The sequence below is a fragment of the Hirundo rustica genome, chromosome 2 (assembly GCF_015227805.2).
Source record: "Hirundo rustica isolate bHirRus1 chromosome 2, bHirRus1.pri.v3, whole genome shotgun sequence".
NCBI lineage: Eukaryota > Metazoa > Chordata > Aves > Passeriformes > Hirundinidae > Hirundo > Hirundo rustica.
The window spans coordinates 84,920,352-84,943,125 of record NC_053451.1 but is presented as its reverse complement, the minus strand read 5'-3'; the positions used below and the strand labels follow the sequence as shown (position 1 = coordinate 84,943,125).

The 22,774-nt window shown below is 39.9% G+C and overlaps 1 protein-coding gene and 1 long non-coding RNA gene across 4 annotated transcripts in view; one reads left to right on the top strand and one right to left on the bottom strand.

Annotated features, from left to right (window-relative positions):
- PPP2R3B (protein phosphatase 2 regulatory subunit B''beta) overlaps window positions 1–197 on the bottom strand; it is a 47,840-nt gene extending 47,643 nt beyond the window's left edge. Inside the window, exon 1 of one of the 2 annotated variants that reach the window (XM_040055473.2) lies at window positions 133–197. The gene's annotated coding sequence lies outside the window, so the exon portion shown is untranslated. The remainder of the gene's footprint in view (window positions 1–132) is intronic. The other variant, XM_040055472.1, reaches the window with a different exon arrangement.
- Window positions 198–5,479: 5,282 nt separating this feature from the next.
- Window positions 5,480–17,649, top strand: LOC120749175 (uncharacterized). Of its 2 annotated transcripts, none has more exons than XR_009207577.1 (5): window positions 5,480–5,535; window positions 8,142–8,224; window positions 12,000–12,091; window positions 15,516–15,588; window positions 16,797–17,649. It is a non-coding gene; the product is annotated as an uncharacterized LOC120749175 (long non-coding RNA). The 2 variants fall into 2 exon arrangements; XR_005699566.2 differs by having other exon boundaries at window positions 12,000–12,097.
- The last annotated feature ends 5,125 nt before the right edge of the window (window positions 17,650–22,774 follow it).

The following is a 22,774-nucleotide window of genomic DNA, read 5'->3' as shown; positions in this document are numbered from 1 at the left end:
CCCGGCGCCGCCCCGGGCACGGGGAGCCGGCGCTGCAGCCACAGGCTCGCTCCCCTCGGGCGAGCCCCGCGCTTCGCCCCGCAGCAGCGGCGGCTCAGGAGAGACGAGACGCCCCGGGACAAACGCACTCACCGGCCCCGTTCCACCTCCGCCACAGCCCCTTCCCGCCGCCGCCGCCTTCAAACGCGCGCCTCCTTCCGGCCCGGCCCGGCCCGGCCGCCGCCATCTCGCGAGAGCGCGGCCCTTCCGCCCCGCGGGACGCCGCCGGCGGTCGCCATGGCGACGGGCCGCTCCGGGCCGCCGCCGCCGCCGCCTGTGCCCAGCTTAGAGCTCTGACGAGGTCTCGGCATCTCACGGGCTGCTCCTCGCTGGTTCTCTGAGAGGAGCTGGCAAAGTGATGACGGGGCAGGGTATCTCCTCAACAAGTTTACTGATGACACGAAACCGGGAGGAGTGGCCGATACCCCAGGGGGCTGTGCAGCCCTTCAGAACGACCTCGATAGCTTGAAGAGAGGGTCAGAGGAGAACTGCCTGGAATTCAACAAAGGCAAACGCAGGGTCCTGCACCTGGGGAGGAACAACCCTGGGCACCAGCACAGGCTGGGCTGACCTGCTGGGGAGCAGCTCTGCAGAGAAGGACCTGCAGGTCCTGGTGGACAACAAGCTGTCCCTGAGCCAGCAGTGTGCCCTTGGTGTCAAGGCCAGTGGTGTCCGGGGATGCATAAGGAAGAGCATTGCCAGCAGGCCGAGGGACGTGATCCTGCCCCTCAGCCCTGGTGAGGGCTGGAGTGCCCAGTTCTGGGCTCCCCAGACCAAGAAAAGTGATGTCATCATTGAGATGGCCACGGCACTCAAGAGTGCTCCTTTAAAATCTTCTGGAGTCCTTAAGTATCATTTCCACGTTATTTAAAAGTCTTTCATACCCTTTCTATGTTGCAGTTCCATTAACACCTCCATACAGTTCTGGCTTGCTTGCTTTCTTCCTTCTGCAGCTTCAGCTCGCTGCTTCCTGTCCCTTGCACGGCCACCTAACCCTGTCTGTCCCCTGTACGATGTCTCACCCTGTCTGCCCCTCACACAACCTCCTGTCCCTTCCTCTTCATAGCACAGACAGCAAACTCCAACTAACTACTCTACCAACCAACTCACTCTTACCACCCATAGCTGTGAGGGCGAGGCTGTTCCCACTCTTTGGTAATTAACACAGCTGCAACACATTAGGAGCAAGAATGCCCCCAGCACCACCTCCGCCTGTAGTCCCACAAGGTGAAGCTCCTGGAGAGGGTCCAGCAGAGGGTGACAAAGAGGATAAGAACATCTTTCTTGAGAGGAAAGGCAGAGAGAACTGGGCCTGTTCAGCCTTGAGAAGATATGATTAGGAGGGGACCTTATTGATGTGTACAAATATGCAAAGGAGGGGTGCTGAGGAGATGGGTCCAGATACTTCTCAGTGGTGCCCCCCGCTAGGACATGAGGCAAGGGGCAGCTCATGCACAGGAAGCTCTACCTGAATATGAGAAAGAATGTCTTTACTGTGCAGGTGACCACACACACTGGAACAGATTGCCCAGAGAGGTTGTAGAGTCTCTCTCATTGGAGTTATACAAGACCCTTCTGGATGCACTCCTGTGCCATGTGCTCTAGGACAACCCTGCCTAAGCAGAGAGGTTGGATCCACTGTAGTCCCTTCCACACAATTTATCCATTCTGTGCTTCTGTGGAAGTGAGCTGGTTCCATCTGCTAAATGCTGTTAAAAGGAGAACACTAAATGCTTTTCTACATGATGACTATGGTTACCACTAGTGTTATGGAATTGCAAATGACAGGATGAAAGAGGAGGTGGAGGCAGTAACAAATAGAAGGATAATCCCCTTATTAAGAGAACGATGTGTGCCAATCTGTTTGCAGTGCCTTTTTTGTACTGGTAAGCATATACTGGGATTTTGTGATTGTCAGCCCTCAGGGACATCCCTTTGAGGCTCCCTGGGTGCACTTACCAGTAGAGTTTAGGTGGTTGACCATTGGCCCATATAGTTTTTTTCTTTGGCATTTTTTACATCAGTGACTCATTGGTATTTTTACATCAGATTCCCTACTTCCACTGCATTGATTTTTCTTCATGTGGCTACGCTTCACTTTTGTTAATCCATTTTATATTCTGCCACTTCCTTTACTGGCAAAGACACTCCAGATTTATGAAAGGTTATTATTACAAATTCTTGGAATGTTAATGCTGTGGAAATGGGTCTATACTGAAGATGATACAGTGGTTTGAAGGGAAGGCTTGAAAATGCAGGCAAGAGTAAAACAGGGTAAATGAACGTATTGGCTTGCTTTCTCATTTTTTGTAAGCTTGTAGAGAGGACACAGAGATAACTAATGGCTGAGGAGAAGCAAAAGCCAAGATGCTGTGATAGAAATCTAGCACAGTCCAACACAATTATATTAAGGTAATACCAGAATGATATTTTGATAACAGTCATCTGGCAAAACCCGGTATTACTCTTCTAAGTATACCAGAAGGCTTTAGCTTACAGCTATGGACACTGAAATATATTTTCACAAGTCTTAAAATGAGATTCTGCATTTAAGAAGACATTGAAGTTCTTGAGGGAGTCACCACTTTCTGAAGCAGGGTAGTATTCTGTTTCCTGCCTATTGGTTGGTGAAGTTAGAAAATGTGGTTTTGGAAAGCCAGAATGGAAAAAGTGACATTTTAAAAACTGGAGTAAAACATTCAGTGTAACACAGTGGAAGCAGATGTCAAAGTATGGATAAATCTGTAAATATTATGGAAGTAGCTTTTAAGTAGGGGAAAAGAAATTTAAAACCCTATGTTATGGATAGCAGCAAGATTTTTGGCAGAGAACTGAAGGGCTGAATTAAGAAGACTGATAGCAGAGCAAGAGACGTGGAACAAAGAGGACTTTTAGAACATTTTGAATGCCTTTGAAGCATTCCTTAGTGATGGTGTAGCCATCTGTTGATTGACATGTTGAAGACAGGTGGCAAGAAGGGGATCAGAGAGTGACTTGACAGAGTTGTTGAGTTGGATATCATCTGCAAAGAGATGATGCCCTTTGTTAAAACTGGCAATGAGATCTCCCAGAGGAACATGAGAAATAAGAAAAAAAAAAGAAATTAAAAAACCTCAGAGAGATACACACAGTCATAATGTTCTCTCATGCATGCTAGTGAAGATTCAAAGCAATTCTAATTCTGACTTCATTGCACTGTGTCATGGATAACATTGGTGTGAGAAAGGAATCAATTCCATGTGCATTCTGTGTTACTCTGGTTTTTCTGAGTTTCTTTATTAGCCTTTTGATGTTCATAAATGGAGTCAGATCTTTTAGTTACTGTAGAATATTAGAGCAGTTTTTTACCTTTCCCACAGAAATGATATAAACAAATCCTTTGTTTTTCATTCCCTGTCCTTTGTTTGCATATTTCTAGCCTGAAAACAATTGTAACTGACAATTCGTCTGGCCACTGAAGCTGAGGGGTGGAAACCCCAAGAAGCCAATCTTCTGCTAGACCCACAAATGTATAAAAAGTAAAAGAATAAACAAAGGAGTATCTTCCTCTCTCGGTTTTCAGCTGTGAGCTGGGATTGGAAGGACCTCTGCCTTGCGAAATCTCGTCTGCGTGTGACTGCTTTGTGTGTCTCTGTGACACATTCTGTTAAGCAGAAGACACTTTGGGCATCCTCACCAGGTTGTACCAGTACTGGCAATTGAGACAGATATTTTGAACTTGTGTCTGGATGAATCAGGTCTACTCAGCAGTGTGTCTACATGTAGGGATGTGTGTTTGTAGAGATACAGGGGCTCACACTCAGCCAAAGGTGGAGAAATACTTAAAATTAACCTCTTTGTTCAGATCTTCCACCAAGAATTGAAACTTGAAATCTTTTTTGTCTGCTATTTCCTTGTTCTTGCTTGACATACTGAGTACAGAAGCTGAACCTTTTTTTACATTGTTTTCAATGTATGGAAAACAAAAATCTGTTCTAGTGTCTTACCATTTTTACGAAATGTATCCATGTGGTTTAAGGATGGGCTCCTTTAAAAATCCACTGAATAATCATTAAATATTAAAGTACTGAGCATGCAATATCCAACTGATACCTGAAAACTTAGTGATGGGGTCACAGTTAGTGCTGCTGGAAAAGATGCAGACTATGCTTTAGGTAAGGCATTTGTAAGTGCAAGAGAGTGGTGCACTGATATAGCTCGAGCCAGTTAATAGCAGGAGTGCTTGGGCCTAACAACCCAGTTCAGTGGAGTTGGTACACCATGCTGGTGTACCCATGTGGCCCAGTACCTCCCTCCATACTGTGCATGGAGGTGCTGACCCCAGTGCAGGAAATGAAGAGCCACATCCAGGTCTTGTTGGCTCTCTTGCCTACAGTTCCTTTCTGACCTTGCTTCACTAGTCTTGACTCAGCAAGTGTGATGTTAGCAGTACTGCCAATGGATGTTCCTGGCTAAATATCAAAGTCTTCCTTTGCCTTTATTTGTCACTGTGTACAATGACACAGGGCAGTGGTGTTCATAAGGAATATTTCCATTCCTAATCAGCATTTTGCAGTGAGAGCTGGGCTACTTCCCTGGTAACCTTGGGTCTGTACAACTTAGACATACAGGTAATAAAGAGGTGTCACCAATCTTTCTGTACTAAAGCAACACTTCTAAAGCCTGATAAATGTTATCCTGAGGTAGACATCTAACCTAGATCAGCGGTAACATGACTTAAAAGTGTTCCTCTCCACTATATAATAAAAATCTCAATTAGTATTTGAGGTATATATTTTAGAAATCTGAAGTTAGATAGAATAAATGTGTTTGGAATATTATATTTACTTGCTTGCACAGGGCTGTGTCTCTCATCCAGTCTCAAAATTAGAGTCATCATCTGCTGCAGTCACTGACCACTGAAGGCCAGCCTCAGAGGCTCTTCAGGGTGCCGTGACCTTCCATGGCGAGTCATTTTTAGTAAGACACTCTCTGCCCCAGAGGCACACCCAAGTGATTTTTAGCTCTTTTGTGATGGTTGTTGGGACAACCAAACTCAAAGGTCTTCAGTGCCTATCGAGGCAGAGCTGATGGGTCAGCTCAGCTAGGCTGCTACTTCGAGGGCAGCTCCCTACAGGGGGCGCAGGAAAGAAGAAGCAGGAGTCAGGGAGATTCTCTAGAGGCTTCTTTATTCACTGGAATCAATGACCCCAGAAACCTGGAGGTTTCAACTGCCCTGATTATATAGGGAACTAAGGGGATAGGGCTTACCACTCGGGCCAATGAAAACAAAGAATGATGGAACAACCAATTAGGGAAAGGATCCAAAATAAACCAATGGGGGAACAGGAAAACCAGGAAGTACAGCAAAAACCAATGAGGCTCAAGGGATCTGCATGTGGGTAAGGGCTCATGGGTTTTTAACAGTGTGCTTGCCCTAACCAAAAGTATAGGTCTCAGAGAGGCTTCCTATGGGAAGCCTTACTGTTTCCCAGCTCACTTTTCCTCCATGGGAAGGTATAGTTCCTTATGGGGGTCTTTGAGGCTCCCACAATCCTTCTTAAACAGAGTGGCAGGTTGGGGTGGAACATGTGGCTGAGATCAAAATACAGTTCCCTGCAGGATATTTCTGAGTCCTTTTTCTAGAGCTTTTCATATGCCTTTGTGCTGGTTTTATCTGGAGTAGTGTTATCTTTCTTCACAGGGGCTGGTATGGGCCTTGCTTTGGATTTGTGTTGAACATAGGGTTAATAATGTAGAGATGCTTTTGTTATTGCTGAGCAGGGCTTACACAGAGCCAAAGCCTTTTCTGCTTTTCCTACCTCCATGCTGATGAACAGACTATGGATGCGTGGGAGATTGTGAGCCTGGACAGCTGACCCCAGCAGAACAAGGGGATGTTCCAGACTATATGACGTCATGATCTGTATAAAAAGTGAAGGGAAGAAGGAGGAAGAGGGGGATGTTTGGAGGGATGACTCTTGTCTTCCCAAGTCACTGTTCTGTATGATGGAGCCCTGCTGTCCTGGAGGTGACTGAACATCTGCCTGCCCATGGAAGCAGTGATTTAATTTCATTGTTTTGTTTTGTTTGTGTGCATAGTTTTTGCCTGTCCTCTTAAACTGTGTTTATCTCAACCCATGAGTTTTCTCACTTTTGCCTTTCCAATTCTCTCCCTGATCCTGCTGATGGAGGAGTGAGTGAGCAGCTGTGTGGTATTTGGTTGATGGCTGGGGTTAAACCATAATAGCCTGTCAGTCAGGGAAGAGAACTACAGTACCTCTTTTGACTGCTTCTTTAAGGACAATATTGCATTTTGATTAGGCTTTTTGCTTTTGTGATGCTTTTATAATGCTTTTGCTGACATATTTCACAACTTTGAAATTTAGGCATCTGAAGTCCAGTTCTAACCTATATATAAGCACTAAAATAACTGTGTCCCGATTTCCTGATGTGCTAACTTAGTTGGAAGCAGGTGTGCTGAATGCCTCTGACAAACCAGCCACTTTTATTTAAGTTGTTATTAAAAATTTTGGCCAGATGGGTTCATTGAGGTTGTGCTGCCAAGTTGATGTTCCTTGTACCCCTGTGTCAGGGGCTTTCCCTGTTTTTCAGGTGGTTTCAGGGTCCTTTGCCCCCCTGCACAGCTCTGAGCCAAGCCAAAGGAAGAGACGGAGTTTTCAGGTTTAGATTTTTCAACATTGCATACTTCGTTTATTGTTTCTTATCTTACAATTTTCTCAGAGTCCAACAAGGTGTTTGCAGCTGCATGGACTCCTCACGTCTCCCCCAGAGCTGGGTCGTCCTTAACTTTTATACTAATTGCTACGTATTTCTTATTTACTATTTCTCACCAATGTCTATCACTATTACTAAAAAGGTCATCTTTACTTTGACCCAATCCTCACTAACTACTTTGTGCCACCTCAATGCAGAAATGAAGTGAGGGAAGGAGAAGGAGACAACGCCCCAGATTCTCCATCTTGTCCCCATTCACTTCAATGCTAGGAATCTAAAATTACTGGTTTTTCACCCTGTGATAAGTTAAACTACTATTTTTCACACTCTTGTGGCCTGTAAAACTTCTCTCAGTGTAGGAAGTTTTTCCCATGGACTGAGATCAAAGCCAGAGTCTCTCTGAGCTCTGGGCTGGGGTCCCAGACCCCCCTGCCCAGGTCCCTGACCCTCCAGGGCAACCAAAGGAATGCCCTGGACTCCAACACCCCTGCTTATGGTATACAGTCTGAGAGACTTCAGGGGAGTGTAAATGTTACTTTCCACTAAAAGAAGGATAAAGTCTAACATACTGTCACTCAAATTCCTAGTCCTGGTACTAATTTGGGGGGAATGGAGAGGGTTTGCATGCCATATGCTGCATCATTTAAGATAAATATTAAGAAAACAGTAGTAACTGGTAATCCACTGAACTATGTACCCATACCAGCTAACCATACCACTCCATCCTTTCTTGCAGCAGCTTACCAAAAATAGAGCTGGGATGGTGAACTGTAGGTCATATGGCCTCCAGAAGTAGCATCATAAGCAGGCAAAAATATGTCAGCAATGCTGACTTTGTGCACATGTTTGGCAGCCAGCGATGGTCTCCAAACAGTCTGATACTGAGATGGGAGGCTTGAATTTTCTGTTTCCTACCACCTTGAGGTTGAATACTGCAGCATTATAGGATCTGGTTAATAGCTTGTTGGTACACAACTCCTTAAGAGCAAATCAGAGATATAATTACAAATTCTTTCGTAACCTTCCAACTTGAGTCGTGAGTAGAGGCATTTAAACATTCTGTACTTGCAGACGCATTTTGTTTCCTCCTTATCACATGCACCATGTAGTTAGAATAAGGCCTTGTCACTGGCTCTCTCCTTACCTGGGCAGTTGGTTTGATGCAGAAATATTTACATCTCTGCAAGAAAAAAAAATGAGTATAAAATGTAGATACTGTAAGAGCAGGTGCACTACAAGCCAAGGAAGAAAATTGATTCAGCAGTTGTTTGCCATGATGTTTTTAGATTAATTCCTACTGCATATCACTGCAGGGCTCTAGCAATGAGCAGTTCTTGCACATTTTACTGAATTACCGTTGGTGTGTTGTTTTTTTTTTTCCGCAGGGGCCTTGGACGGAGCGATGTTTACAGCAGTCCAGATGTGAAGGCTGGTTCCGCATTAAGTCACCCTGATCTTCTAATCCCAGGTTCACATGCTTCTAGTGCTGTATTTTATCCAATGGTTTTATCTAGCATTGTATCCAGGTCACATGGAGTTTATGGAAAACTGCTTGAAATGCAGTCTCTGGGGTGGTGTTTAACAAGGTGTGCGTGAGGATGTTTATGGGGTGTGAGAATGGGAGTCCATTCATTCTCCACGTTGAGTGTTACTGAGCCCAGTTCTCTTCTAACCTTGTCCTGGTGCAATCATTTAAGGGGAGAGAAGACTCTGAGCTCTTGTATCCAACAGCCTGTAATGTCTGCCAGCTACTTGTCTGCTACCATGCCCAGGTGCTTGGCTCTTGCATCTCTATCACCTGGCTAGGACCCAGTCTGAAGAACTGAGACCTAAACTTGTTTTGGGATAGAATCTACTTTTCTTTGTTTCATCAGAGCAGTCTTAATCAGATTATCAAGGGGGCAGTGTAAAAACAGCACCTCTACTCTTTTTCTACTTTGGCAGTTCAAAAGAAATGTAAATCATGTAATGGATATGTATATTTTTATTACTTGGTACCTACAATTGTTTCTGTAATAACATATATATTTCTAGGGCAGGTCTTTTGAATATCCATGTACATAAATACATACATTAAATAGAAACTGCAGTAAACCACAGAATTTTGCCAGCTACTACTGCTCTAATTAGCTCACAGAACTAAAAATAATTAATATAGTTAGTTGTTGGATTACAATACAATGAGAAGTACACACTTAATAAATCACTTTTTTTTTTATTATTATTTGCTAAGTATCTGGCTGCTTGAGTAATATTTTACTACTTTGGCTAAATTCACCTTGTGCTCTTCAAAGCCAGTAGCAAGATTTCCAGTTTTCATAATGCTATGAGATCAGATACCTATACTCTGGGGGGTTTAATTCACGACTGTGCTACTCCATTTGCAAGATCTGATCTGTGATTTGACCACTATTTTCATTCAGCAAAACTTAAAGATTAACTATTTCTAAATTTATGAGCTAATTAGTACACTAATATGAACCACATTTATAATTTTCCTGAGTTTGCTTAATCCTTCTTCATTACGAAAGTCAGTTCAGATGTCCGTAAAAGCTTACAGGAAAGAAAAAAAAAAAAGTATTTGTTTTCATTTTCATTAGGGAAAAGTGAAAATTCCAAAAGATTCTGGGCAGACAGAGCCACATTCTTTTGCTCTCATTAAAGTCCTTTTAGTTACAGTAGTTAGAGGAGGAAAACACTGTGCAGCTCTAGGCATATGTCTGCAAGGTTGCCAACACCAATAATTTTATCACAAGTTTAATAAGATTTAGTGTTTTCCTTATAAAGCTCCAGAGTCCCATGATTATGAAATAATGTTATCTTCCATTAAATGTGCCTATTAAAAGGAGTCCTTGTAGTTGCAAAAAACCAAAATTTTGGAAATACAAAATAATTGGTTCAAAAATCCTAATTAAAAAAAAAAAAAAATTACCCAGATTAATTTCTTTAAAATCGTGATTTTAGAGGCAATCTCAGATTTTGAAAAGTGTTTATTAATCAAAATATTGTGTCAGTAGTGGCACTAATTCCAGCAGTATTGCTCTTCAGGTATTTCTATATAGAATCTGGTGCTACTTTCTTGATATTCTTCTCCTACTTTAGGAGCTTCACTTAAGATATAGAAACCCTACATGTTTTTCTGATTTAAGTGCATCAGAATGCTGAGATGTAGGGTTAAGAGTTGGCTACATATTTTAGATATTGGAGCCAGACAGCAATTCAGTCTAATAATGTGCATGTCTACTATTTCCTGAAAATTTGCTGGTACATGACCCTTTATATGCATATATGTGACCTTACAACAAACTCTTTTATGTGGTGCCAAAAAATGGCATTAGCTTCAGCTGCTTTATTAAATTGCTACCCAAGCTGGCGTACATTCAGAGCGTATCAGCCACTCACGCGTGCTGTGCCAGCTAACGTGGGAACCTCTGCTCCCCTCTGTGCTCACTGGCAGGGGTTAGCACACAGGCGAAGAACAAAAGCCTCTTGAACGCTGGGCCAGAGTATTTTGCACACTGTCACAACCGTGTTTGTCCTTTGGTCTGGAAGGAGCACTGGAGAGGCTCTAACAATGGCTGCCTTGAGCTGCTTTGCTTCCCCAGTCCTCAGGGAGGCAGCATATCCAGCAGACAAGGAGTCTGGCTTTTAAGAAGCATTTATCAAATGGGCTGCAGCTGTGATGAACGATAGTGTTCCCAACTAAATATTCTGTCTGAGAACAAAGTTAGAGAAATAGTCCCTGTAATTAACATTTACCTTTTAATGCTACCAGCTGAAAAAAGAAGTGAATGTGACAGCAGTCAGCAACTGCCGAGGTATAGATCCAATACAGGACTATTATGGAAATGAGAAAAGTGCACACTGGAAGAAGACAAAGCTTGCATAATGTTCCACATGATCCTGGGCAAAATAATTGCGGCTACGGGATGTAATTTGAATGTATGAAGAGTATTCACAGTAGCTAAATTTATCTGGGTGATGCAGACTCCTCTGGGCTGGAGCTGGTTTCCTGATCTGAACTGCCCTCCAGAAGAGCCTGTTGGTATCCCTTGGCTGTGAAAATTCCCCCATGGGGCTTAGTGGCCATAGGCTAATATGGCCTTTGGGAATAATCCCTATGGTAACATGAAACCAGCTTGTATTAGTATTTCAGTGCTGCTGTTTCCTGACTTTTAAGCACCTCCTCACATAGCTTGACTATCCTGACTCAGTACTTAGCCCTTTTACAAGGATTGGTACTAAGAACTCTTTCGGAAGAAGCTAGATTGGAATGCAACTTTTCAACAAAATTAAAATATTTTTCTAATTTTCCTTTTTACTGTGTAGTAAAAATTGCTGTCACACGTGTCTTACACTTCTCATGTTCCCATAGAGGTGTTCACAAAAGACATTCCAAATGACTCTCAGCAGAAGTAAACTCATGCAGCAAATGTCCTTAGTGTTCTGGATCTTGAAATGGAAATAATAGATTAGTCAGATCTATGCACTTGTTTTCCATCCTGTTCAGGACAGAGGACAACATTCTGCTTGAATTACTTCAAAATCACATGCTTAAATCCTCTTCTATGACAGCTTAAACTAATTTTTGTGTTTCTGATTATATAACACTTCAAAATTTGTGTATCTATTTGGTGTCTATTCACTTTAACCTATAAAATAATGCATTTCAATTATTTATATTGCTGCAAGTCCTTCAGATGTAAAGGGACCTGGGAAGAGTATTTGGGCTCTTATTTTCTTGTTCCTCAGTGTACCTGTTAGTAGCTTCCATTGAAGAACCACCCTTACAACATACAGTTGTGCATATAATGTTTGGTTCCTTAATTGCTCTTATGGGAAAGGTTGAGAATTTTTTTTTTTTAAATCGGGGCTTGACTGAAATGAATATATTTGTGTCTTAGGTTCAGCTCTTCTCTCCACAAGTGCTGGTGGGGTCACAAATTCTTGCTGAGATTCACCATTTCTTCCCAAAGTCTCTTAATTTAAGAGTTAGTTTAACATTAAGAACTTTAACTTGTAAATATTTCTAAAAAAGCCATTATTCTTGATACTCTGAGCACTTATCCTGCTCTTGAGAGTGCTTCTGTGCATACTTTTTCCACTTTTCTCACACCCCATCTTTATCCTGTGTCTGTGAAACTACACAAACTGATAAGGCAAACTCCAGTGATAGGTGACTTAGAGAACATAAATGCCCTGTGTACATGCCCAGCATCGTGCAGAGCTCTGTCTTTCCCCAGGGGAGGATCAAGTCTGAGCACTGCTTGCTTGTGGTGTGGAGGAAAGAAAATTGATGAAAAATGTTCTTCAATTCTGAAGGTGTATCTGCCAGGTATGGGTAAGTTTCTCTGAACAGGAATTCCCCTCATCCTGCTGTCCTGGATAATGCCTGTGCACCAGGTTCATGTGTGTGAGGTGAGAGCAGAAACATGGAGGAGGCACAAACTCTAGTACAGTCAGTAAGGGCAGCCTAGGACTTATTTTTAATACTGTGCCTTAACATTTAGGTTGCTGCATTGCATTTTTAATTGCTAGTGGTGCCTACAGTTAGGCATTCCTTGTGGCTTAAATACTCCAGATAATTAGAAAAGAAATAACTGGTATACAGTGTTTGAAAATCAAACAGGATAATTCCATGCACCTCTAGAAGGAAGGAAAGTATTGATAGAATTTTTAAACCAAGCCAAATTTATGCAGTATCATAATCCTCTTGTTTTCCTGGAGACATCTTGTCCAAGCCCAAATGCCCAAGTAAGTTTCATCAATAATGTGGTGTCAACATGTTGTAAAAATCAATTCTTGTTTTGGGGTTGAACTTCACAAGTAGCAAGAGGACTTTCCAAAATGAAATGGTAGTCCTTTGGAAATAATGAGATACCTGATGACATTATTTGACAAAACTTTCAGGGATGGTAATGAAACATTGCAGTGGTGTAGTATATCAAACAACTTGAAGTAATTAAAAGGGCTGTGTTTCTTTCTAAAAAAACAATTAAGACATATTAAAAGGCTTCAGTAACCTGTCATTGGAAATTGTGGGTACACACTGAGAACAGATCTGTTTTTCCCTGTTTTGTATGTGTTTATCTGTGCACTCTTACAACAATGCCTGCCTTTCCCCCCAAAGGTGGCTGCTTTTCACATGTTCTAACCTAAATAAATTCTTAATGGTTTACTATACTTTTTGTGGTTGAAATGTTATTGGTTAGATAATAAGAAAAAACCCCCAGTTCTACCATGTAATGTGCATTTTTTTGCACCTTATGAGAATATTGAATAGACTTCATTATTTTTTTCAATACAAGTCTGAATTCTACCATTTGATTACCTGAACCAAAAGTATTTCAATTTGCCATCCATCACCCTGACCAGTGTAAAATGCTGAATATTCAGATTAAATTGGAACTTTTTTTCTATGAATAAGGAATTTGATTCAATTCTATAATATACAGTGTCTCTGGGGAGAGGAAATTGAGCTGAAGGTCGCTGAAGGCAAGTGAGAAAATTGTATTATCCAAATACAAAATTCTTTTTCTTATCATCAAAACCTGAAATACAGCCATGGGGAATAAGGGGGTCAAGAGAGAATTCAATTAGAGATGAAAATGGAAAAGGTGCATTTTTCAACTTACCTTTCATTTTTCCAAACAAGTGGCAGCAGTGAGCTGTACAGGGACAATGAAATATTTGTCAAGCAGTTTAAACTTTTTTTTTTTTTAAGTATAAATCAGAAAACATTCTCAATCAGTTATAAAGAGATAGTAAAAGTCCATATGAGCATGGAATGGCCAATTCTTTATAGCCTTAACCATTGCAGTTTTAGCTTGTTCATCAGCGATGGGGAGAGGTAATGAATATCTTATTACCACAGTTTTTATGGATAAAATTGTCTTGTTCAGAAAGACTTCTTAAATTTTTGTAATAATTTTCCTCTCTAAGACAGTTTGTGATAGCAATTTCTGCCCTTTTCTCTCCTTAACTCATAATTTTAAATGATAAATGTTCAAAATCATTGTAAAAGTGTGATAGTGTTATACCATAAAGATGCTTTATTTTCTCTTTATTTTGAAATTTCTCTTTATTTGTTTTAGTGTGGATACCAAGAACTTGTAAAATAAGCCAGGCCTTGGCCAGTGTGGGCACCTGTGAAGCACTAACAATCACAGATACAGGCAGTGATTTAGCCAAGAGCTGCTGCGCTTGCTCAGTTCTTGGCTGCACAACTGCTATCACTGCACTGTGTCTGCAGGGTAGGAGGTCTTGAATGCCTTAAAAGCCTTTGGGCTAATGCTGAGAATAATGGTAGAGGAAAGGAGATTTCCAGTGAGATCCTGGAATGTTAATTTAGCAACTTCATAAGCTTGCTCTGTAAATTTCACAATGATTTATAAAATTAACTTGAGATATCTCAGGAGTTCTTATTCTGTGTCTGTACTTGTTACTTTAGTTTGCAGTCATTTCCTAAACATTTATTCTTTCCAAGAAAGATATTTACAGAAACCTTTCTGTATTTGGTAAGTGGTAATTTTTAATAATTTATGGTTACCTAACCATTCTTCCTAGTTAGATGGTGTCATATATAAACAAACATTCAAATATATTTCAATTCTAAGGAGTCTTTCACTCATGTTGCAAGCACCAGTTCTGAGTTTGGATTTTATCCAGTGTTTGCTAAAACTTAGTGAAGTTTTTCTCATATTCTATAAAAAGAAATTTGAAAGTGTTGTTACTCTTGAAGACAAATGCAGTCATCTCTGAGAAATAACCTGAAAAGAAAATCTTCAAACTCAGTGTAATAACTCAAATCTGATAATTGCCTTTTTGGTGCATTTGTAGTACTGTATAAATATTAAGTTGTGAATTCCCTATCCCTGGAAGTGTTCAGCACCAGGTTGGATAGAGCTCTGAGTAACCTGGTCTAGTAAAGGGTGTCCCTTGCCAGTGGCAGGGGGATTGGAACTAGATGGTCTTTCAGATCCCTTTCAACCCAAGCCATTCTATGATTAAAAACATGTTATATTGACTATGAAGCTATTCTGCTTTTCAACAAAATAGTCTTTTAAAAAACTGAATCAATCCCAGCCTTGGTTCTCTAGTGGTGCAAGGAGTGTACGTGCAGATGCAAAATGAAGCCTTTTGCCTCTTTGAAAGCACATGCAGTTGGTATTGTTTGGAAGTGAAAACGATGCAGTACCCGCCACATCTCTGAACTCATGACAGAATTCAGAAAGATGAATTGTTTTCTCCCAAATTCAAAGGTCTTTAAAACAAATGTCCTAAACATTCTCTGAATTATCCTTTTCTTGTTCCATGGGACATAAATTTCAATTTTTGTTGCTTTTTTAAATGTAAACCAAAATTATGTTTCAATTTTTTTTTTATTTTTTTTTTTCCCCTGTTTCATCTAAAATATAATGGGCTATGTTATAGACACAGAACTGAGCTGGAGTGAGAATTCATTTTCTGTACATTTTTTTAAAGATTTTCTTATGAGCCTGTCTGCATTTTAAAGTGCCAGAACACCTCTATAAGCCTAGTGCCTAATGGATTCACTAGCTTTCAGTGGAAGTGAAAGGGCTCTTCTGTTCAGATTGGATTGCAAGATTGGGGTCTTTGTAAAATAAAATGCCTACTAGATGGATCAGCACTTGTCTGCATGTTACTTATATAACGCAATATGATTTTTTTTTTTAAGTGACAAAGAATTTTATATTTTATATCTAATGAAATAAGGCTTACTCTAATTTTCATTTCAGCCTGTCATAGGAACAAGAATTTCATCTACAGTTGCTGAATTTTTCAAAGTGAAGGAAAAAGAACATTACATAGGTAAGATTATTCAGTCTGGTTCTGTTTGAATCTACTGAACTTCCTTCTATTTGACAAAATGTAAAATTAATGTTTTTGGAATCTGGGGACTTCAATAACCTAAGAAAATTAAAAAATAAAGGGAGTTTTACTGAATTGAAATAGATTGTTAGAAGAAAACCAGCCTCTGGTAAAGGGAAGAGAAGAAAAATGATAAAGAGAAATCACATTGACAGAAACCTCAAACATTATGGAAACAAGTAGGTCAAAAGAGTTGTTCAAAACAATATACCTTTGGAGTACATTTTATCAAAAGCACCACTAATTCTTTAGGCAGAAAGACACCTGAGATCAAACAAATGCTGATTTGTAGCTAACCATTAAACAGCTACTTGGGTGATGGGAATAAAAGAATATATATATAATGCAGAAAATTAAACTGAGATTATTCGAATGAAAAGGTAATATACCAAAATAATATAAAAGTAAATATGAAATACACTTGATTTTTCCAAACAAACTAAAGCCTCAATGTTTGGGAATCAAGTTCTGTTGGATAGATCTTCTGTAGAAATTTGATTATTAAATCCTAAGATACGAGAAAAGGAGCTAAAACCCATATCAACTACCTGGACTGTAGAGAAGAGTTTTCTTTTTTAACTAACTTTTATGGACTGATGGAGAATGCAGCAAAATAGAAGTTATGCAGTAAAGTGGCAGGCAGGCAGAAGCAAGCTGTAATAGCAAACCTTCACTTCCCCTCAGAGGTATCAGTTTAAAAACAGATGGGTTAGAAGATGTAGGCAACAGAGGAGGAAAGGGTTATATGAAGGCTCTAAGCATGATTTGCAAGATGTTGTAAGATAAATGCTGGAGATCTTCAGTTCAGGTGATCTCAGTGAGAGTTGAGGCTGGGTACCAACTTGTACTTGCAAGGCCAAACCAACGATGTAAAAGGCCACATGTATTTATTTGTGACCTTAATGCAGACAGATAATTTAAATGGGAAAATACTGCTTGAAAGTGCAGTCTTAATGACTGCTCTGTAGTAAAGTGAAGGAGCTGTGTAGGCAAGAGACTGAGCTACCTAATCAAATACCTTTGGGAAGAGCTTTTAAGTATCAAAACCCTTTTCCACACAGTGTTAGGGTTGTGATATTTCGCATTCAGTAGTCAGGAGTTCCCTATGGGTAAGGTGGTAAGCTCCATCCAGCCCTATTGTTTTTCAGCATTAAGAAAAAATTATACAGATGGAGCAGGAGACAAGACCAACGTGTCTGTGTGGAACTGCCTGTCCCCAAGGTTCTGGGCATTATTAGAGACAAGTTGCTTGTTCAATTGTCTTTGAACATTCTACATCTCCTTTTGACCATTCTACATCGTGGACTGCAGCCCAGGGGATGAACCAGGCTCCCTAGAGCTATTCCAACTCCAGCCTTTGTCCTCTGAGACTATGTCTCTCCTAAAAAGGGAGAGAATGGAGGGATAAAAGTATAAGAAGTCACTGCCCCTCATATGACCTCTGCTGGACTCTCATAAAATATGCTTAAGAGGATGGGACTACCCTTTCTAATGCAGTTTTTTAATTTGCTTTTGTTTTATCTATGGTAAATTTAGATATTTAGAAAAGTTCACTAAGAGTAGAAGAGATATTTTTGGAGAAGGACACTTGGAATTCACTTGAGTAAGTGAAATTTTTTTATGACTCTGCTGGCACATGTGATGCAAATCTTTTTTTCCTCTGAAGATTTCAACTTTAGCAGCTTACAGATACTGTTGGTTTTGCGGGCCAGGGTATGCTGACCAAAAGAGCCATTCCAGCTCCCCTTGATACTGCTGGAAGAGTCATCTTTGACTTTAAGAGTGTGTGGTCTTAGGCAGCAGTATGCAGTTGTGCATAAGTTGGGTATAAGGGAATTTCCAGCCCCCATGTCAATACCACAATTTCAGAACAGTTGAGTTCAGTGCAAATGGTGTAGAGCATTATGGAATACCTGGTGGAAAAAGGGCCTGCTCAGGTGATTGTGATATGAAATGTACTCTGTTGAGAGGAATGCATCAGTTATCTCAGTATATTTTGGATCAGAGTCTAAATGAAATGTTGAATACCTTGAGATGCCAATGACTTTAGCAATACTTAATGTTTTGACCACCAGGATATTACTTAACCAAGACAGAGAGGCATAGTAGAAGACAATTTTACTTAGTAAAATATAAGTGGAATAAAGGCAGGCTGAAGCTGCCAGAACTGGGAAGTCATACTTCATGGACTTGTTTCATCTATTTAACAGAAATTTGCACAATGGCAACAGCCTACGCCCCCCTTCTCCATTTTTATAACTCTACAATACCAGGGAAATATGTTAACATGAATATGACTGTGTTTCTTTTATTTATAAGAATGAATGTATTTTCTTTTAGCTGCAGACCCATTATTGCAACAGTAAACAAGAGAAGAGGGATCAATTTTAAACTGATAAACAATGAAAATTTTCACTGGGTAGAATAAGTTATGTTGAGGTTACTTGCTGAGAACAGATTAGGAAAAAGCCAAGACTTGTGTGTATTGAGCTTTTGTAATGAAAAGTAAACTCACAAAGCCTTGCTTTTTTTTTTTTTTTTTTTTTTTTAAATAACAACAAATTGAGTGCTGTGGTATGCACATATACATATTGACAGTTAAATCTGAACTTGTTCTCCCCCCTGCATGAATATGTAAACACGTACTAAGCATTTTACATACAGAAACAGCTGAAAAGCCCAGAGAGACTCTGGCTCCAGCAGAGCTTTTCCTGTTTACTTTGTTGTCTGTTGGATCATGGGCTTATTAAAATACAGCTATAATTTGGTAAAACTCACAAGTAGAATTTGAAGCAAGAGGTTGCTTTGCACAAGTGCACAGTCCAATGGTTAGTTTGCCATTGGGAAGAAAGAAATGCACATAAAAAGATAAAACCAATCATATAATTGGGTTACATGAGTGTATTGCAGAACAGTCTGTTTTAGAAGAGATACCAGATCGGTAAATATAGAATTTCCAAACTAAATTATTTCTTTGGATACCCATCTCTTACAAAAAGAGAAGAATCACCCCTTTCCTTCTTCTCTTCTTTACAAGCAAATAAGAACCAAAGCTGAATCCTCTTTAGACCATAGCTTTTATTTACCATAGTCTAATTGCCAAAGACAGAATTCAGATGAGAATAATACATATGCATGGTGATGGACTTGTCATCCTTGCCTAGTGGGAAGGAAGGTTCTGGATGGGGAAAGTGAAAGGGAAAAATTAAGCACTAGCTGAAAATTCTTTGAATTTTGAACTCCAGGTGATGCTGTGCAGGATAGGACTTTGAGAGCATCCTCTTTGGACTTGAGAAGTGGGAAAAACTAGAAAACCTAAAGTAGATCAAACCCATACTGATGGGTCCACAGTCAAGTACAAAGGCTTGTACTTGTGGGCAAGGTAGCGATAGATGTAGAAAGCAGAAACCTATTAAGCTTTGGAAAACTCTTTCTTGTATTCTCTAATGACCATGCTGCTGTCTGCTGACAGCAGAACATGAAAATTCTATTGCTAGAGATGTGTGCAGGGACTCCTCAGTGGTAACTCTGTGCAGTTCATCAAGTAAAGCCTCCCTTTTTGCCATCCCCAAAGGCTGAAACAGAGTTACTTGAATGGTCTTATATATAAACAGAACATCAGTGTGTATGCTACTGATATAATTTTAAGTGTTTTGCTTAAAAATACATAACTGTGAATATTGAACTCCTTAGACAACTCCTCTGAGGATGAATAAGGAAACTTCAAATTCATCTGTTCTAAATAACTTGAGATGTAAAGGATCTGTATATGTTATCTCTACCAGTTCCTCTTCATTCTGTAGAAAAAAGATGAAATACTTCTAGCCATAATGAAGAAATGATGCACTAGAGTCTCTAAAGGCCTCACAGGTGAATTTTATTTTGAAAGAGTGTGAGAAAATTCTTCTCCATTTTCCAATAGTCTTCACTCCTTAACAGTTGGAGACTTGTATTAACCTCACCTATAATCTTGACCTCAGTTGCAACACAGGTCTTCCAAATCCTGAAGCAAAGAAAAATAGAGAGTCTCCCATTACTGTTACAGCTAACGGACCCTTTTTGTTTCTCTACATTGTAGCAGCTGGTGTATGTGCTTACCTTGTCTTTCAGGAAATGAGAATTATGTGAATATGCTAAAGGGAAAGGATTCTCTTGCTTCTCCTCTTGGGCACCTGCACATGCCAGAGGCTGTGCACATACTGTATCTGCCATGCTGCAGTACATCTAAGTCACTTTTGTTGTGATACATTATGTCATCAGTATTACAAAATTCCTGAATATTTACTGGGGATATTAGATTTACTCTCTCTGAAGTGAAGCTTATAAACTGCATCACCAGCTACTAGGAGAAGACATGCAGTACATTTGTAGCTGTAGGTTAAGAAAAATCTGTATATATCTATGTTTTCTGTTCACTGAAGGAGGAATCACCTCTCTCCTCCTTATCAAATCCGATGCGTCAGATACATATCTCTCTTCCCTATCAAATGATAATGACATAGTACAAATACTCGCCTTTCATATAAAAAAGTGCCCGCCTCTCTTTTTCCTTGTAATGTTGTAATGTTGGATCAAGTGTTTCATTCACTTAAAATGTATAGTGATTTCAAAATCGCAACAGAATTTTTGTGTTATTTGTGATGGGTTAGGTAGCACTAAAATGAACTACTCCAATCTAGTGCTTTAATTATTTTCTTTTTTAATAGAAATTTCAGCCTTGAGCTACTTGTGAGGCAGTAATGTGCGTGCGTTATCTTCACGTCTTACTGATTGTGCTGCTGGGTTTTTTACTGTTTTCAAGGTAGTTGAAACAGCAATGTATTTATGGCAAATCAGGTCAATGATATGTTGGAGACATATAAAACTGTCTTAAAAAGCATTCATAAAAGACTTCTTTCCCAGTAACTAGTAGTAGCTATATCTCTTACAGCAGGATATTCCTTGCTCTGAATGTCTAAATAAAACCCATGACTGTGCAGAGGAGTGATTTTTGAATGCTGAACCAGTCTGGACTATTTATTCTCTTGAAGTGCCATAGTGTCTTGGTGGTCTGCTGAAAAAGCATTTCCCTTTCCCTTTGCACTATTTCATAATATAGCTATAAAAGGGAGTACTGCAATATTCTTGCAACATAACTGTTTCCTGTAATGCAATGCATATGAAGTGCAGCCTGAAAAGATACCATGAAACAAGAAGTCCATTTTTCCATGACTTACTGTCACAGTGGGTTTAGTTGTTGAATTTTGAGTAGAAATGTTGTTACATATATCTATCTCACAAACAAAGGAGCAAGTTTTGTTATTCATAGGCCTTGTATAAATGAATGTAATATTTACCAAAGGTGATTTTATATTTGTATGAACACAAAACTTTTTCCTGATCACTTGTTTCACGTAAAACAAAGATGTGCATTATGGTGTCTCAGCACTGTCTGGTCTTAGCATGAGGCCCTGGGAGGCATGTAAGAGAGCAAGGGGGAAAAGGGTTGGTCATAGATATATGACAGATTATAAACTGCATGTCTATGTGTCCAGAAGTTATTGCAAAGCTACACCCCGTTCATGTAATGGTATTAGTATCTATTGATTTTTGTGACAGAGAGAATGACAGAGGAACAGTGAAAATTAAGAAAAAATGAGACAAAAAATAACACATTTAAAAGCAGCCTTGCTTTTATAGAGGTGATAGAGGGAGGAGGAAAATTAAAGATGCTCAAGTCTTTACCCTTAAATGCAGTAGAAATTGACTCTCTTTTCCTTATCACACATACATTGTACATAGAAAATATCATACCAATGATATTGTCAGATATCTGACAGATACCCTGTCAGACTGATAGACTCAAGACTTTGTTGAAGGTAAGAGGCAGAGAAGCCCTAACAAGCCCTAACACTAATGTGCTGTAAAGCAAGAACACAGCTCTGTTGGTATCTTGTGTTCCTGTGGGCTGCATTCGTTGAAGAAGGGGGCAGGATGCATATGATTGGTGTTTGAAATGCAAACATGGCACACATTGAATTCCTACAATGTTCACCTGGGTCTGAAAGATTTGGAAAATTCAGGTGGTATGTGTATACTTGCACTTCTACAAACACATCCAGAATGGATCCGCCTACGTTATCCACACTGGTTTTTGCCAAGACACGCAATTGAAACCCAGCTCAGAAATATTGCCTGCCTGCAAAGGAAACACTACAGAGCTGATAGCCACTGGTTCAGCAAAAACAGTTCACTGTTCATTTCAAAATAAGAAATTCCCAGAACTATGTACCTCTACCTGTAATGCAGCTGATTTCTCTACCACTGACATCACTTACTGTCCATTTTTGCTTTTGCTTATTATCCTCTGCAGTGTAAGACTATAGCCCTGTAGTTTGCCAAACTTTTACATTTTCTACCCTATTTACCTTCTTCTTATATGAGCAGTAATCTGTTTGGTTTGGGTCCCCAGGGGCTGTGGCTAATGCTGCTTGTGTGTCATTCAGTCAGTCTTCCTGCCTTGCTGAATATACTCTTCTCTTCATGCTCATAGAAATGCACATATTTCATAACTAGTGAAGTGCCATTAACTCTGGGTCATATATGGGGCTTCATTTCTCTGATTATCTTTTTGTTTAGAAATATCTTCAACAGGGATTACTTGATACTTTTTTTTTTTTTCATATTTTTCCTCTCAGTCTTATACCATCAGTTTCCTCTTTCAGATGCTCATGTAAACTTTAAATATATGGCATAACATGCAGGAGGTGGCCAGATAACAGTACATTTCTATATCACAGCTCTGCATACCTGGTAGTCTTCATAATTAATTCCAGTTAATATATTTTCTCATACCCAGGTGATACTTTAATGGAAGGAATTTTCTTGCAAAAGCTGTAAACAAACAAACAAAAAGGTCTCAATAATAAATCCTTGAGATGACCTCACATGTTTGCTAAATGTTTATCTTTTTTTTCCCACACTTAGACTGTGAGGAAGGAGAGGAATAAGAACATGATAGATTATAGAACATTGCAGAGGACAACATGTACAAGCAGTTTAGTTATGTCCTTCTTTCTGCTGTACTTCTATGAGAATAGTTCGATCTCAAGCAGAGAAAAAAGTGATTTTGTCAGCTCCTGTGGAC